The following is a 17,437-nucleotide window of genomic DNA, read 5'->3' as shown; positions in this document are numbered from 1 at the left end:
AATATAGATATTTCAAATGTCATAGTATGGCTATATACAATGTTGTAACGATGTGCAAATAATTCAAGTACAAAAGAGAAAATAAATAAACATAAATATAGGTTGTAATTAATGGTGTTTGTTCTTCACTGGTTGCCCTTTTCTTGAGGCAACAGGTCACAAATCTTGCTGCAGTAATTGCACACTGTAGTATTTCACCAAATTGATATAGCAGTTTATCAAAATTGGATTTGTTTTTGAATTCTTTGTGGGTCTGTGTAATCTGAGTTAAGTACAGTTTGCCAGTATAGAGTTTGGACACACTATTTTCTACATTGTAGAATAATAGTGAAGATATCAAAACTATGAAATAACACATATGGAATCATGTAACCAAAAAAAGTGTTAAACAAATCAAAATATATTTCTATTTTAGATTGTTCAAAGTAGCTAAGCTGCCTTGATGACAGCTTTGCACACTCTTGGCATTCTCTCAACCAGCTTCACCTGGAATGCTTTTCCAACAGTCTTGAAGAAGTTCCCACATATGCTGAGCACTTGTTGGCAGCTGTTCCTTCACTCTGCGGTCCAACTCATCCCAAACCAAATCAATTGGGTTGAGGTCGGGTGATTGTGGAGGCCAGGCAGCACTCCATCACTCTCCGTCTTGGTCAAATAGCCCTTACACAGCCTGGAGGTGTTTTGGGTCATTGTCCTGTTTAAAAACAAATGACAGTCCCACTAAGCGTAAACCAGATGGGATGGCGTATCCCTGCAGAATGCTGTGGTAGCCATGCTGGTTAAGTGTGCCTTGAATTCTAAATAAATCATAGATAGTGTCTCCAGCAAAGCACCCCCACACCATCACACCTCCTCCATGCTTCACGGTGGGAACCACACATGCAGATATCATACGTTCACCTACTCTGTGTCTCACAAAGACACGGCAGTTGGAACCAAAAATTTGGACTCATCAGATCAAAGGAAAGATTTCCACCAGGCAAAGGGTAGCTACTTTGAAGAATCTAAAATATTTGTGGATTTGTTTAACACTTCTTTGGTTACTACATGATTCCATATGTGTTATTTCATAGTTATGATGTCTTCACTATTATTCTACAATGTAGAAAATAGTACAAATTAAGAAAAACCCTGGAATGAGTAGGTGTTTCCAAACTTTTGACTGGTACTGTATGTGTCTCTAATATGGTCATACATTTGGCAGGAGGTTAGGAAGTGCAGCTCAGTTTCCACCTAATTTTGTGGGCAATGTGCACATAGACTGTCTTCTCTTGAGAGCCAGGTCTGCCTACGGCAGCCTTTCTCAATAGGAAGGTTATGCTCACTGAGTATGTACATAGTCAAATCTTTCCTTAATTGTGGGTCAGTCACAGTGGTCAGGTATTCAAATAGCATTCTAGTTTGCTCTGTTTTTTTGTTAATTCTTTCCAATGTGTCAAGTAATTATATTTTTGTTTTCTCATGATTTGGTTGGGTCTAATTGTGTTGCTGTCCTGGGGCTCTATGGGGTCTGTTTGTGTTTGTGAAAAGAGCACCAGGAACAACTTGCTTAGGAGACTCTTCTCCAGGTTAATCTCTCTGTAGGTGATGGCTTTGTTATGGAAGGTTTGGGAATCACTTCCTTTTAGGTGGTTGTAGAATTTAATGTCTCTTTTCAGGTTTTTGATCATTAACGGGTATCGGCCTAATAATGCTCTGCATGCATTATTTGGTGTTACGTTGTACACGGAGGGTATTTTTTCAGAATTCTGCTAGCAGAGTCTCAATTTGGCGTTTGTCCCATTTTGTGAATTCTTGGTTGGTGAGCGGACCCCACTCTCTCTCCATCTCTCTCTTGCTCATTGTAAAAGTGAAGTGGGATCTCCTTATTTGGAGGGTGACGTCAGGCCATGTTAATCTTGGCAGGGATCTCAGGCTGCCCAGCTGGCAGAGAAGGAGAACAGAGAGGGGGGGTGGTGAGTTTCCCCATTCAGTTCTCACTTTCAATAGGCGGGGGAAGCGAGGGAGCAGTTACCTATTGCTGCTGCTGCTGCTATCTGACAAAAACTTGGTTTCGTGGAAAAGCTGAAAACACAGGGACCCAGGTGTAAATAACAAGCTCACAGGGTTCCTAGGTTTTCAGAGTGGTTGTGGAGAATGTCCACACACACACACACACACCGTTCCCCTCTGCATACTGCAGACAGATCCAGCTGAACACAGTCCAGGCGATTCAGTCATCGCTACTCCTCTCTTTATACGATGGGAGGGAGAGCGAGAGGGAGGTTCTTTTTCCTTTTTTCCAGTTTCACTTTCAAAAGGCTAAAAGCTTGCTGACATGTGGAGTGTTGAAGGAATGCCATCAAGGCAGTGGGTAGCTAAAGAACGGCCACTCTCACACACACACACACACACACACACACACACACACACACACACACACACACACACACACACACACACACACACACGCACGCGCGCGCGCGCGCGCACACACACACACACACACACACACACACACACACACACACACACACACACACACACACACACACACACACACACACACACACACACACACACACAGAGAGGGCTGGCTGGCTTTCAAAGGAAAGGCAGAGGCAGTAGGAGAGTGGAGAGAGAAACAGGAGGCAGCCCTAACCAAGGTCTTCATCCCTCTGCAGCAGTAGCAGGCAGTACAGAGAGAGTCCTTGTCAGCATCACAGCCATAACGCCAGTGACAAAGCTGCCAGTGTGCGTGTGTTGTGTTCCCTCGCCCTCCACAGGCAGCTGGGCCTTGAATGGGACGGCTATTTGCCACAACGCGATGCCAGCCTCAATCTGCCCACCAACTTGTTCCTTTAGTTGCCATATTGATTGGGGGGGGGGGGGGGGGGCACACTGAATAACATCACAGAGATACACCCAGCTTGTCTGAGTCTCCCTAGTCCCCACCCTGTCTCTCCTTAACCTCACTGACTCAGACACTCACTGCATTCATTGTACTGTACTGTTCCCGACTCAGAGCAAGACAGTACATTTACTAGCAGTTAGCTAACTGGGAGAGAAGATGATGAAGGGGTGGAATAATAAAACACACAAGGAGAATCAACCCTGTGCAATCACACGTTGTGGCCAGTGGAGGCTGCTGAGGGGAGGACAGCTCATAATAATGGATCGAATGGAGTCAATGGAATGGTATCAAACACATCAAACACGTGGTTTCTATGTGGTTGATACCACTCCATTCCAACCATTATTATGAGCCATCCTCCCCTCAGCAGCCTCCACTGGTTGTGGCAATTTTTACTTTGAGAGTGTTTGAGTGTATATTTAGCTATCCTTATGTAAAAACAGTGTTTATATAAGCTCATACATAAAATACAAAGCTTAATGTCCTGTCTCTCCCGGTTACTGCTGTCTATACCCATGCTGGAATTTCCGCTCTCCATCTTCCCATTGTCCATCATATCAATCAATTAACTATAGGCCTAATGGTCATCCACTCAATAGGCAGCAGCAGCCGTAGCAGGAGTCAACCAGGATAAAAGACAGATAACCTTCTGCCTGGCAGAACACACCCCAAGTAGTAGCTCAAAGGCTTATACTGTCTCTGTCCCCAATATCCACACTAGCCCACTACTTAGAATGGATCAATGTACTGGGCATGTGTATTAAGTGGTATGTTGGTATGGACATGGCATGAAGCAAGTGTATGACCGTCTAATGTCAGCTAGCCAGGCGGTATGTATTCCGACATGTACAGACACCCACACCCAAACCCAAGCACACACAAACACAGACCCAGACACACACACACACACAGAGAGACCCAGGTACACACACACACACACACACACACACACACACACACACACACACACACACACACACACACACACACACACACACACACACACACACACACACACACACACACACACACACACACACACAGACACACACACAAACACAGACCCAGACACACAAACACAGACCCAGACTCACACACACACACACACACACACACACACACAGAGACCCAGGTACACACACACACACACAGACACACACACAAACACAGACCCAGACACGCAAACACAGACCCAGACACACACACACACAGAGACCCAGGTACACACAAACACAGACCCAGACACACACACACACACAGAGACCCAGGCACACACAAACACAGACCCAGACACACACACACACAGAGACCCAGGTACACACAAACACAGACCCAGATACACACAGAGACCCAGGTACACACAAACAAAAACACAAACACAGACCCCCACACACACACACACAGAAACCCAGGTACACACAAACACAGACCCAGACACACACACACACAGAGACCCAGGTACACACAAACACAGACCCAGACACACACACACAGAAACCCAGGTACACACAAACACAGACCCAGACACACACACACACAGAGACCCAGGTACACACAAACACAGACCCAGACACACACACGCAGAGACCCTCCCTCACAGCCACATGAAATGGCGACATGACCGTCATGTGGTCACCCATCTTAAAGACCTTGTTCAGAGGAAGGCCCATATGAAGTTCTGAATAGTACCTGACCAGACAGGATCTTGTATGTTCCCCTATGATCTAATCAGTCTGACACGCCACCATGTTGACATGTATAATACTGTAGGGCTGTGTGGTGGGTGACCCATTTCTGTAGAACCCTGTTGTGAACTGTTCCAATAACAGGTTCATTACATGTATGTGGTGCATGTATTTACTCAGTCTGTACAAAGGACACTTCAGAGATTCATTTGGAAATAGAAACCCGATGGGTATACTTTGCTCACCTCATTTAGTCTAATTGATTCTGATTCGGATGTTCTCTCTCTCTCTCTCTCTCTTCTGCGGCTATTTCTTCTAAGTATTGAGAGTGAAACAGTACAATGTTACAGTGAATTCACTTTTGAATGACCTCACTAACTACAGAACAGAAGAAATCAGAACCTTTATGCAGACCCAGAACTACACCATGTGGTTCTAGTCATCTAGAACGTTCCTTTCACATGATGAAATAATGCACCATTATGAACCACTTAGTAGAGCTACTATGACGAAGTTCCACAAGTCTAACAATAACAATCAAAGTTTATCACGTTCAATCTCGGCCAAACAGAAATATAAACAGAACGTTTAAAGTGTTGGTCCCATGATTCATAAGATTTTCCATACACACAAACGGCTTATTTATCTAAAATGTTATGCACAAATATGTTTACATCCCTGTTAGTGGTCATTTCTCCTTTGCCAAGATAATCCAACCACAGGACAGGTGTGGCATATCAAGAAGCTGATTAAACAGCATGATACTTACACAGGTGCACCTTGTGCTGGGGATAATAAAAGACCACTCTAAAATGTGCAGTTTTGTCACACAACACAATGCCACAGATCTTTCAAGTTTTGAGGGAGGCTGCAATTGGCATGCTGACTGCAGGAATGTCCACCAGAGTTGTTGCCAGATAATTAAATGTTCATTTAAATGTTCATTAAATGTTCATTTCATTTCAAGCCGCCTCCAAAGTCGTTTTAGAGAATGTGGCAATACATCCAACCGGCCTCACAAACGCAGACCACGTGTAACGCCAGCCCAGGACCTCCACATCTGGCTTCTTCACCTGTGGGATCATCTAAAACCAGCCACCCAGACAGATGATGAAACTGTGGGTTTGTACAACCAAAGAATTTCTGCACAAACAGTCAGGAACCGTTTTGGGGAAGCTCATCTGCGTGCGTGCTTGTCGTCCTCACCAGGGTCTTGACCTGACTGCAGTTTGGCGTCGTAACCGACTTCAGTAGGCAAATGCTCACCTTTGATGGCCACAGGCATGCTGGAGAAGTGTGCTCTTCATGGCTGAATTACGGTTTCAACTGTACCGGGCAGATGGCAGACTAGCGTTGTGTGGGCAAGAAGTATGCTGATGTCAAAGTTGTGAACAGAGTTCCCCATGGTTGCGGTAGGGTTATGGTATGAGTAGGCAGGCATAAGCTACAGACAACATACACAATTGCATTTTAATCGATGGAAATTTTAATGCACAAAGATACCGTGACGAGATCCTGAGGCCCATTGTTGTGCCATTCATCCACCGCCATCACCTCATGTTTCAGCATGATAATGCATGGCCCCATGTCACAAGGATATGTACACACTTTCTGGAAGCTGAAAATTTCCCAGTTCTTCCATGGGCTGCAGACATGTCACCCATTGAGCATGTTTGGGATGCTCTGGATTGACACAACAGCGTGTTTCAATTCCTGCCAAAATCCAGCAACTTCGCACAGCCATTGAAGAGGAGTGGGACAACATTCCACAGGCCACAATCAACAGCTTGATCAACTCTATGCAAAGGAGATGTGTCGCAATGCATGAGGCAAATGGTAGTCACACCAGATACTGACTGGTTTTCTGATCCACGCCCCTACCTTTTTTTTAAGGTATCTGTGACCAACAGATGCATATCTGTATTTCCAATCATGTGAATTCCATAGATTAGGGCCAAATTTATTTATTTCAATTGACTGATTTCCTTATATGAAATGTAACTTTAAAATTGTTGCATGTTGCGTTTATATTTTTGTTCAGTGTATGAGTCTTACCACAGGGCAATCATTACGCAAATACAGTACGACGCCATTGATATAAACAGAACACATGGGGGTTTTGTGCAATCATAGAAATACACACACACACAAAGAATCTGTTATGGGAAAGTGTTATAAATACAGTCAGACAGACTGAGAAGTGGACAAAAAAAGGACCATGAAGGAAATCAAAGAGGACATGAATGGGAGGCTTTGTGTGGTGAGAGAAAATACTGTAGAAAGAGGAGCTGCTACATTTAGAAAGTGTCACTGCCCGCACTAGTTCTTTCTTTGAACCCACATGCTTCACTTTAGGTTTACTGTAGTGCGTGGGTGTCTGGGAAGGAGAGGGGGGTTAACACCAACTAATGTCAAGGAAACTGTGACATTATTCATACACACTCAACAGTCACCAGGAAGAAGGTGTTAGGAGGATGTCAACATTATATTGTGTCTGTCTGTACTTGCACCTGTTATTACTGTCATTGACGAAAAAAAGAGGTAGTGACAAAGATGAGGTCATGTGATCCAGAATATAACACGCACACGCACACAAGCACAAACACCAACCACTAGGAACAGAGCCAGGAAGCAGAGTTGATAACAACCGTCATGCAGAAAGGCTTAACAGGCAGTCTACTCTGGATTTCGTCAATGTGAAGCAGCGTTATATGATGTAACTCCACATTACTAAAACACACTCACACAAAACACACTGGGCAGCAGTGAGAGCTATGATGTAACTACCATCAGAGGGATCGATCCAAACACAGTAGAGTGAGTAGATGTGATGCATTTAGCTGGCTGAGGGGTTCAGCAGGATGTCCAGCAGTAAACTGTTGGGAAGACAAAGCCTGCCACACAACACCCTAACTCACCGGGTTGGCTCCCTCTCTTTCTCTGTATCAAGTTCACTTTGACAGACATCGTTTTGACCCGGCGTGAGTTAGGAGTTCGACCGACCAGGGTTTCGAAACCGGTTCTCCGGGAAGCGCCACAAGACTCTGTTTTTAACCCGCTGAGCTAAAGCGTAGGCATTAGCTCAACAAGAAACACGTCTTTAAGTATCTGGCAAGGTTACTCATCACAAGAATGCGTGCGGTTCACCGAACCACCTCTGTTGCATGAGCACATTTTGGTTGAACTGAGCTCCAATAACACACTTTCAGATCCAGTGCTTTCTCCTGATCCCTTTGCTCTCACCGAGCATAATGCCAAACCAATCAGCTCCCATATCAAGATGATGTAATGCAGAAAAAAAGAGAGGACGAAAGAGAAATAGAGACAGAGAGGAAGGGGGTGGGGATAGAAGGAGAGGGACTAGCCATATGTTCTCTTATTTCACCAACAGAGAACCAACACACTGGGGCATTCTGCCAACAAGCCCCTGTCCAGGAATCTATAGCAATTACGGGGAGGGGGGGTAAGAGGAGGTAAAGGATATAGAGAAAGAAGGGAAGGGGTAAGAGGAGGGAGAGAGAATGAGAGAGAGAAGGGGGGTAGAGAGAAAAGTGGATAAGAGGAGAGATAGAGGGTAAGATAGAGTAGGGTAGTGATACCGTGGACAGTGAAGCACTGAGGAAAATATTTTTAACGTCTATCAATGAAGCCTGCCACAGATATCGATAAAAGCGGCCCTTATTGGCGGCCACAGCTACGCTTGACACGTTAACATTTTAAGACTTGATAAGACCAATTAATCCATTTAAAAAAACGACCAATCCCCAACCAATCCCCACTCTAAGAGGACACAAACAAATAAATAGGTTTGCTATAGCTACTGGCATTGGTAGCTTGACTGTAGGCCCTGTTTTAACACACTGGCAGATAGTCCTCTATCCCAACCCAGAGAATACTTGACCTTCATCAACTATGAAAGCAGTAGAGTGTGTGTGTGTGCTGTTGGTGTCTTGTGAATGAGCCCTACAGCTGAAGGCCTTCTGGCCTGACCGGCTGCTCTCTCCACAGGACAAAGGGAGAACAGAGAGAGCCTGGTCCTGCACCTCACTGCAGGCAAGCTGGACACTGAACAAGAGAGAAAGCAGAGAGAAAAATACCCTCCAGGGTCACACAGAACCAGCCAGCCTCTCCACCTAGCTGGGAAGGCAGGCTGGGCAGAGAGAGAGAGAGGGGGGGGGGGGGGATCCCTCCGCCAAACTTCCCTCCACAGGAGAAAGAGAGAGCTTCTCCATCTAACTGAGAAGCCAGGTTGGGTTCATACTCAGTCCATACATTCTCCTCCAGGGTTTTAGAACCATCCAACCTTTGACAAGACAGGCTCAGGTCCAAACACAGCACTCCACGGGAAAGGGAGAGCAGAGAGATCTCCATCCACCCCTCCACCTAACTGAGAACCATTTTGGGTTCATTCTGGGTCCGTACACTCCCCACCAAGCTCACAGTGTGATAACAGAACCACCCAAGCCCTTCACCTTGGTGAGAAGGCAGGCTGGGCAGAGAAAGTGCCTCTCCACCTCACTGTGAAAGCAGGCTGGGTCCATATGCTCCCCACCAGGGTCACACAGTACTATCCAACCCTTGACAGGACTGGGCTACAGGCTACGTACAGGTCGGGCTCCAGGCCAAACACAGCACCCAGTCAACATGTGAGCTCATTCCCATACATAGTATAAACACATGAACACACACACACACTAGCCTAGAAATGTTTATGTACACACATGCGTGGGCGAGCACACACACACACGTTTGTGTGCTCTTTCATTAATGAGGGTGATATAGAGAAAGAAAGAGAGAGGGGTGTAATTTCCGTTCGTGATGTCCTGTAAGCCGGTGCCAACAGGGAGGAAGTATGTTCACTTAGAGCTGTTTGAACATTTCTGCTGTCGCCGTGATGACCCAGGGAAGTCCTCCTGATTAATGGCCAAGACAAGTCCCTTCTCAGATCAGGTCCTCCTCAACCTCACTGTAGCTTCTGTCTGCTTCAATAACTGGCTTATTGGATATGTCTGAGTGTCTATAAATTCACACTTGTTTAATAGAGTGACGTTGATACAGTAACAATACACTCATTCTTGATCTCTGTCTTTCTCTCTCACACACACAAACATTTATAGAACTCATGATTTACTGGTGACAGAGGTCGACAGATTATGATTTTTCAACGCCGATACCGATACCGATTATTGGAGGACCAAAAAAGCAGATACAGATTAATCGAACGATTTTTATAAATATATTTGTAATAATGACAATTACAACAATACTGAATGAACAATGAACACTTTTATTTTAACTTAATATAATACATCAATAAAATCAATTTAGTCTCAAATAAATAATGAAACATGTTCAATTCAGTTTAAATAATGCAAAAACAAAGTGTTGGAGAAGAAAGTAAAATTGCAATATGTGCCATGTAAAAAAGCTAACGTTTAAGTTCCATGCTCAGAACATGAGAACATATGAAAGCTGGTGGTTCCTTTTAACATGAGTCTTCAATATTCCCAGGTAAGACGTTTTAGGTTGTAGTTATTATAGGACTATTTATCTCTATACCATTTGTATTTCATATATCTTTGACTTTTGGATGTTCTAATAGTTACTTTAGTATTGCCAGCCTAATCTCGGGAGTTGATAGGCTTGAAGTCATAAACAGCGCATGCGAAGAGCTGCTGGCAAATGCAGGAAAGTTCTGTTTGAATGAATGCTTACGAGCCTGCTGCTGCCTACCATCGCTCAGACTGCTCTATCAAATCATAGACTTAATTATAATATAATAACACACAGAAATACAAGCCTTAGGTCATTAATATGGTCAAATCCGGAAACTATAATTTCGAAAACAAAACGTTTATTCTTTCAGTGAAATACGGAACCGTTCCGTATTTTATCTAACAGGTGGCATCCATAAGTCTAAATATTCCTGTTACATTGCACAACCTTCAATGTCATGTCATAATTATGTAAAATTCTGGCAAATTAGTTTGCAATGAGCCAGGCGGCCCAAACTGTATATACACTGACTCTGCGTGCAATGAACGCAAGAGAAGTGACACAATTTCCCTAGTTAATATTGCCTGCTAACATGAATTTCTTTTAACTAAATATGCAGGTTTAAAAATATATACTTCTGTGTATTGATTTTAAGAAAGGGATTGATGTTTATGGTTAGGTACATTCGTGCAACGATTGTGCATTTTTCGCAAATGTGCTTTTATTAAATCTTCCCCCGTTTGGCGATGTTGGCTGTCTTTGTTAGGAAAAAATGGTCTTCACACAGTTCGCAATGAGCCAGGTGGCCCAAACTGCTGCATATAACATTACCCTGACTCTGTTGCACAGAACGCAAGAGAAGTGACACAATTTCCCTAGTTAAAATAAATTAATGTTAGCAGGCAATATTAACTAAATATGCAGGTTTAAAAATATATACTTGTGTATTGATTTTAAGAAAGGTGTTGATGTTTATGGTTAGGTATACAGGTATACATATACAGTGCTTTTTTTCACGAATGCGCTTGTTAAATCACCCGTTTGGCGAAGTAGGCTGTGATTCAATGATAAAATAACAGGCACCGCAACGATTATATGCAACGCAGGACAAGCTAGATAAATTAGTAATATCATCAACCATGTGTAGTTAACTAGTTATTTTGTTAAGATTGATTGTTTTTTATAAGATACGTTTAATGCTAGCTAGCACCTTACCTTGGCTCCTTGCTGCACTCGCATAACAGGTAGTCAGCCTGCCACGCAGTCTCCTCGTGGAGTGCAATGTAATCGGCCATAATCGGTGTCCAAAAATGCAGATTACCGATTGTTATGAATTCCATTCCGATTAATCGGTTGACCTCTACTGGTGACTATTCATTTCGCTTCGTTTTGCTTTCAATAGTAGTGAAATGTGTGAGTGTGTGAGTTGGTTAGGACAGTGGGCAGGAATTTCAAGATACTGTATAATGGAAACAAACAGTTGTTCTAATCAGATGGCTAGTAGAGTAATGAGTGCTGGACATAATGTAGCCTACTGGACCATATAGATCAGTGGTGGACTGAACTGACTGTCATTTCCTGTAGATTATTATCAGCATTAAGCCATATCCATGGCTATAATCAGTCATCTGGTTCACTGGGCTCTCTAGAAGGATGTCTGTTCGTGTACTCTTATGTCTAGGACCAAGGATTAGGAGTTTGCAGAGAATGTTTCCTCTTATTCACCTGCTCCCAAGGTCAGCGTGATGACTGAAACCTGAGGGATGAGGAAACTGACAGGGCATCCAGAAGCAAGTGTAGGAAGAATATCAATGTTGTCCTCACCAGGCTGAACTAATCTTGGCTGAACAGAGACACCTTTGACACACACACACACACACACACACGTGCAAAACACACACACACACTTTCAGGACCGCACTTTGGAGACTCTTCGTTCCTTCTTAAATGTTTACCATACCACCACTGTATGTGTTTTGGCTCGAGCTGGAATGACTCGTGAGACTGTGTTGCTTCTCAAAGTGTGCTCATGTTCAGTATCAAGAACAAACTGCATTCCATTTTGGTCCTAAAGGCAAACATGGTAAGTGCCATTTGGGCTCTGGGCCAATCAGTGTCACAGTCACAGCATTATGCTCTTGCTTTGGCTAAATACTATAGTTCACAGTGGAAAGTGAAACTGTGGTTATTCAAGTTTTATATAAAAGGTATTTTAACTGTGCGAATGTTCATATTGTTATTGTTCTGCATTGATCCCTTAGGTTTTTAGGTCATTCTGTACAGGTGTTTTTCCTCAATAGCATCTAGTGTGATTGTCCTGATGTCCTTGGTCTCTCCTCTCCCCAGTCACCGACACAGCTGAGAGAGGGGCATTTCTATTCTACCACACAAATAGAATCTGGGACAAATGTCTACTAGTGTTGTTAGAGGCTAGTTGAATACGAGGTCACAAAATATGAATCAGTTACATCCTCCCTCAGTAGCAGCCTTGTGATCATCATCATCATCACCAATAACTGGGTTGGAGTAGAGGTTTATGCAACAGCATACAATCAACACTTACCATGATCTCACACACACACACACACACACACACACACACACACACACCTATTCCTGCTATTATATGTCTAAGAGTAAGGAGGAGGGACGCCTTGGAGAAAATAAATCATAATGTTACCACTGGGCTCTCCATGAAGCCACGGGGGAAATTCCCTCTATGAAGTCACACACACACAGTCAGAAGAATGCCAAACATCCCACCTTTCCACAGCAAAGCACAGTCTCACAGGGAGTGAGACTGTGTGCCCTCTCTCTCCTCCCTCTGCATGCCAAACTGACACTCAATCACCCTGCTGCACAGCATTAGGTGCCATGGGATGTCAGGACTGATCAGTTTGGGGGCACCAGATTCCTGGCCCTAAATCGTCAACTTTAAATACTGTAGCAGTTAAATACCACCAACAGCTAAACCAACTAAATCAAATCAAGCTTTATTTATACAGCACATTTTAGACATGGAATGCAACACAATGTACTTGCATGAACACTTTTACTACACAACATAAGAGGATTAAAAAAAACTACAAAAACTGAACAAGTAAAAACTGGTCAAAAAAGCTTCAATGCCAAAACAAAAAAAGCTTTGATGAAGAAAACAAGGTTTTGGTGTTGAGTTTGAATAATTGGGAACCATCTAGTGTCCAAGGCCTATTATTTTGGAAATCATATTTGCATCAATAAAATACACTACGATATGGCACACATATGTATTGTTCTCTCTATAAATTCAAAACAGCAAAAAACATTTCTGAAGTGTCTAAAATCGACATTTCAACAGCTTGGCCTGAAATGCCCTCTGTCTTTACGACAGTCCATCGTCTTGATTACACGCAAGATGATAGTTAATACTATAGGGGCGCGTGGTATTGGAAATCGAAGCACTCTTGAGCTGTTGATGGACTCCAACTGTCACATGGGTAATACTTCTTATAATGCACTATTAACAAATACATCGCGGTACAATATGTATCCGTATTTCACCAAGAAAGAGGTGCTTGCAACAAACAGAAGGCTATGTGCGTGCTAGAGAATGGAGAAAGCGTCACAGAAAGCGTCACCGGGGCGCATGGATGGACGCAGCAGTGTCGTCCACAACAGTGCCACTGACTGCGGTGCGGCAGCGTTACGCCATCGTTCATTCCAAGAAACCTACGCGGCTGGAGTCTAATATAGGCGATCTAATTCTTACCAATGTCATTTTCTGACAATTTACTTGGCGAATAGAGTAGAATTTGATGAATAGGGTCCGGATCTGTGCAGACAGACAGGCACAGTGGATAGATATTGACTACTGACATTGCATGCTTCAGTATATCCGCAGTGACATAATATTAAACACAAACGAGCCGCAATCTGAGCCGAGCAATGGGGATATTGTATGCTAATATTTATTGATAACGATATGATTTCGTGTGCGGCTGACATTCCCGCGGACTGTACGGGATGCTCTCTCTGCCGTAGTCAGTCACATTGAATTCTAGCAGGTTAGAATTCCATGCACAGAATAAGTCAATTCATAGGGCATGCTCTGCAGAATGACCACTACATTTCCGGCTATTCTAAAATGGTTATGAAATAGGCCTACGTTATTTGACATCCATTTTATGTTGTAAATTAATTTCCCTATTCTCGCTTTCGGAGATTGGAGGAGAAAATGAGGCATGGCATCCCTGTCCTGTGGATGCTGATGTGGGATTGAGGGCTCTTGCATTCCTGAGAGAGCGACTCACATTAGTGAGATGCACGTTGGCAACAGCATGACCTAATCAAATGACAAATTATTCGAAAAAGCAAATGGCATAATATTTGACCAAGATGTCTTTGTAAGACAAACACAACTAGAGGATTTTCTTATTCATACATAATTATTTCCTTTATTTTATTGATGAGTCAATAGCCTAGGCTACTGTAAAATAATGGCTGATAAAAAAATAAAAACACATGGCCGTCCGATCGCGTGTTGTTCCGTTTCCTATCTGCATAATGTAGCCTGGCGACTGTGTGGTTGGCAAGCTGAAACACTGGTTTCGCTCTTCCTTTTCTCATATCTACCTATTACACTTGAACAATGACAAACCAAGCCTTGGAATGGACCCAATACTGTACAAAACAGAGGCAGTAGGTATAAACTAGTAGCTACACATGCACACAACACGCAATCCACGATTTTCACAATGCATTCTGCTTCATACACAAAAACATAACACATTTTTCATAGTTCGCTGTTTTGTTGGATAGAAGGTTTTATGCACGCGACCTGCAACGCGCGAGAACGCACAATAACCTATCATCATCTCCTGTGAAAAACAGTTACTGTAGCTAGTGAGCTCTTGAAGGTTTCAAATAATGATACAATGTATCTAGCATTACTGTACCTGCAGAGCCGCTGGTAGTGAACTTCACTTCGTTGCAGTGCAGTTGCCGTGTCTCCTCCACAGAGGCTTATCAGCCAGGGGCATACCGGTATGCAAAATTATGGTAATAAAGCCAGATGCTAAAATGTAAATGTGCTACCTGTCAACATAGCTGCACTGTTTAAGCCATGTAGGCTATTCGGAAACAGAGCAGACTTTCTCAGAATCTATCCTACCATGTAAACGGACTGCCCCAGGTTGATAAGTGTTATTTTTCTTGACGCTGGCGGGATAGGGATGGATGGTCCCCTCTTCTCTCCTCATTGTCCCTTTTCAAACTGATGCTGCGATTTCACACAGCAGCGTGCGCCAATGTCCCACACACACAGCTGGTCCTCGCGAAAAACATGCTGGTTCGATCCACGCAGTTCCAGCGCACCGCACTAGCACTCACGAGACCAGAGAAATACTCCGCCCACTTTAACAACTTGCAGTGCTGGCAGTGGCATACTGTAGTCACTACAGTGGAGAAACAGGCCTATGCCTTTTGTTTCTCATTAAAGGCTCTGGTATGGTATTAGCCTTCAATATAGTTTTAAATAGGCCTATGATATTATATATTTCATATAATCTCCGTTTGAACAAATCCTGGTGAGTGACAGAGACAATGGATAATAGCAGGCCTACATTGTAAAGGGGTTGCCATGAATTTGACAGGCAGCTTAGTGGCAAGTACAATTCTGTATTTCATATTACAGTATTGCTACTGTAATATACATACAGTCTCAAAGCAAGTACTGTGTAATGACAGTACAATATTTTAAAATTGACTATTATACTATTAAAATACATACATTTTCCCACAATGCACCATCATTTACAGTATTATGTAGTTAAACGTTTGAGTTTACTGTTGAAAGCCAAAATTACTGTATAAATTAGTTATGTTACAGTGTAACACAATAGACAATGTAAATAAATGTTGAATTACTTTTCTGTACCCTAATTAAATAATTACTATGTAATATTAATAATGACTGCCAACAAATACAATAGGGTTTCTCGCAGCTTGAACCCTTAATTACTTGATGATCATACATCAGAATGTGAAGAGGTTCCCTATATTATTATTGTATTGTCTGAATCAAATATATAAGTCTGTACCTAAAGTATTATCACAGCGCCTTCAGAAAGTTTTCACACCACTTGACTTTGTCCACATTGTGTGTTACAGCCTGAATTTTGTATTTTTTTGTCACTGGCCTACACACAATACCTCATAATGTCAAAGTGTTATGTTTTTCGAAATGTTTACAAATTCTTTTTTTTTTTAAGTAAAAAGCTGAAATGTCAAGCCTAAATAAGTTCAGGAGTAAAAATGTGCTTAGCAAGTCACATAATAAGTTGCACGGACTCTCGGTGTGCAATAAGTGTTTGACATAATTTTTTTTAGGACTACCTAATCTCTTTACCCCACACAGAGATACTAATAATACACTTTAGATGGTGTATAAATACACCCAGTCACTGCAAAGATACAGGCGTCCTGTAGGAAGGAAACCACTCAGGGATTTCACCATGAGGCCAATGGTGACTTTAAAACAGTTAGTTTAATGGCTGTGATAGGAGAAAACTGAGGATGGATCAACAACATTGTAGTTACTCCACAATACTATCCTAAATCACAGACTGAAAAGAAGGAAGCCTGTACAGAACAAAAATATTCCAAAACATGCATCCTGTTTGCAACAAGGCACTAAAGTAATACTACAAAAAATGTGGCAAAGCAATTAACTTTTTGTCCTGAATAAAAGGTTGTTTTGGGCAAATCCAATGCAACACATTACTGGAGTACCACTCTCCATATTTTCAAGCATAGTGGTGGCTGCATCATGTAATGTGTATGCTTGTAATGGTTAAGGACTGGGGAGTTTTTCGGGATAAAAAAAAAATGGAATGGAGCTAAGCACAGGCAAAATCCTAGAGGAAAACCTGGTAGTCTGCTTTCCGCCAGAAACTGGGAGATTAATTCACCTTTCAGAAGGATAATAACCTAAAACACAAGGCCAAATCTACGCTGGAGTTGCTTACCAAGAAGACAGTGAATGTTCCTGAGAGGCCGAGTTAGTTTTGACTTAAAAATAAATGGCTCGACCTGAAAATGGTTGTCTAGCAATGATCAACAAAGAATTTGAAAGAGCTTGAGGAATATTTTAAAGAATGGGACATGGTGTGTAAACTTTCAGAGACTTACCAAGCAAGACTCACAGCTGAAATAGCTGCCAAAGACCTCTGAGACTTCCCATTAAAGCCTTCAGTAGTTAATTGCTCAACATTTAGCTTGTTTTTCTACACAGGTTGCTAGGTTACATTCTGTACCAGAGAGTTGCCAGGTTATATTCTATACCAGAGAGTTGCCAGGTTATATTCTGTACCAGAGAGTTGCC

At 42.7% G+C, this 17,437-nt stretch overlaps 1 protein-coding gene across 2 annotated transcripts in view; it reads right to left on the bottom strand.

Annotated features, from left to right (window-relative positions):
- The window catches only part of LOC139558437 (transcription factor HIVEP3-like), a 40,798-nt gene extending 25,359 nt beyond the window's left edge, over positions 1 to 15,439 (bottom strand). For both annotated transcript variants that reach the window (XR_011671578.1, XM_071373568.1), the window contains exon 1: positions 15,012 to 15,439. The gene's annotated coding sequence lies outside the window, so the exon portion shown is untranslated. The remainder of the gene's footprint in view (positions 1 to 15,011) is intronic.
- Positions 15,440 to 17,437: the final 1,998 nt, after the last annotated feature.

The sequence above is a fragment of the Salvelinus alpinus genome, chromosome 29, assembly GCF_045679555.1.
Source record: "Salvelinus alpinus chromosome 29, SLU_Salpinus.1, whole genome shotgun sequence".
NCBI classification, from domain to species: domain Eukaryota; kingdom Metazoa; phylum Chordata; class Actinopteri; order Salmoniformes; family Salmonidae; genus Salvelinus; species Salvelinus alpinus.
Note: the sequence above shows the minus strand (reverse complement) of the source record. Positions and strands in the feature narration are given on the sequence as shown.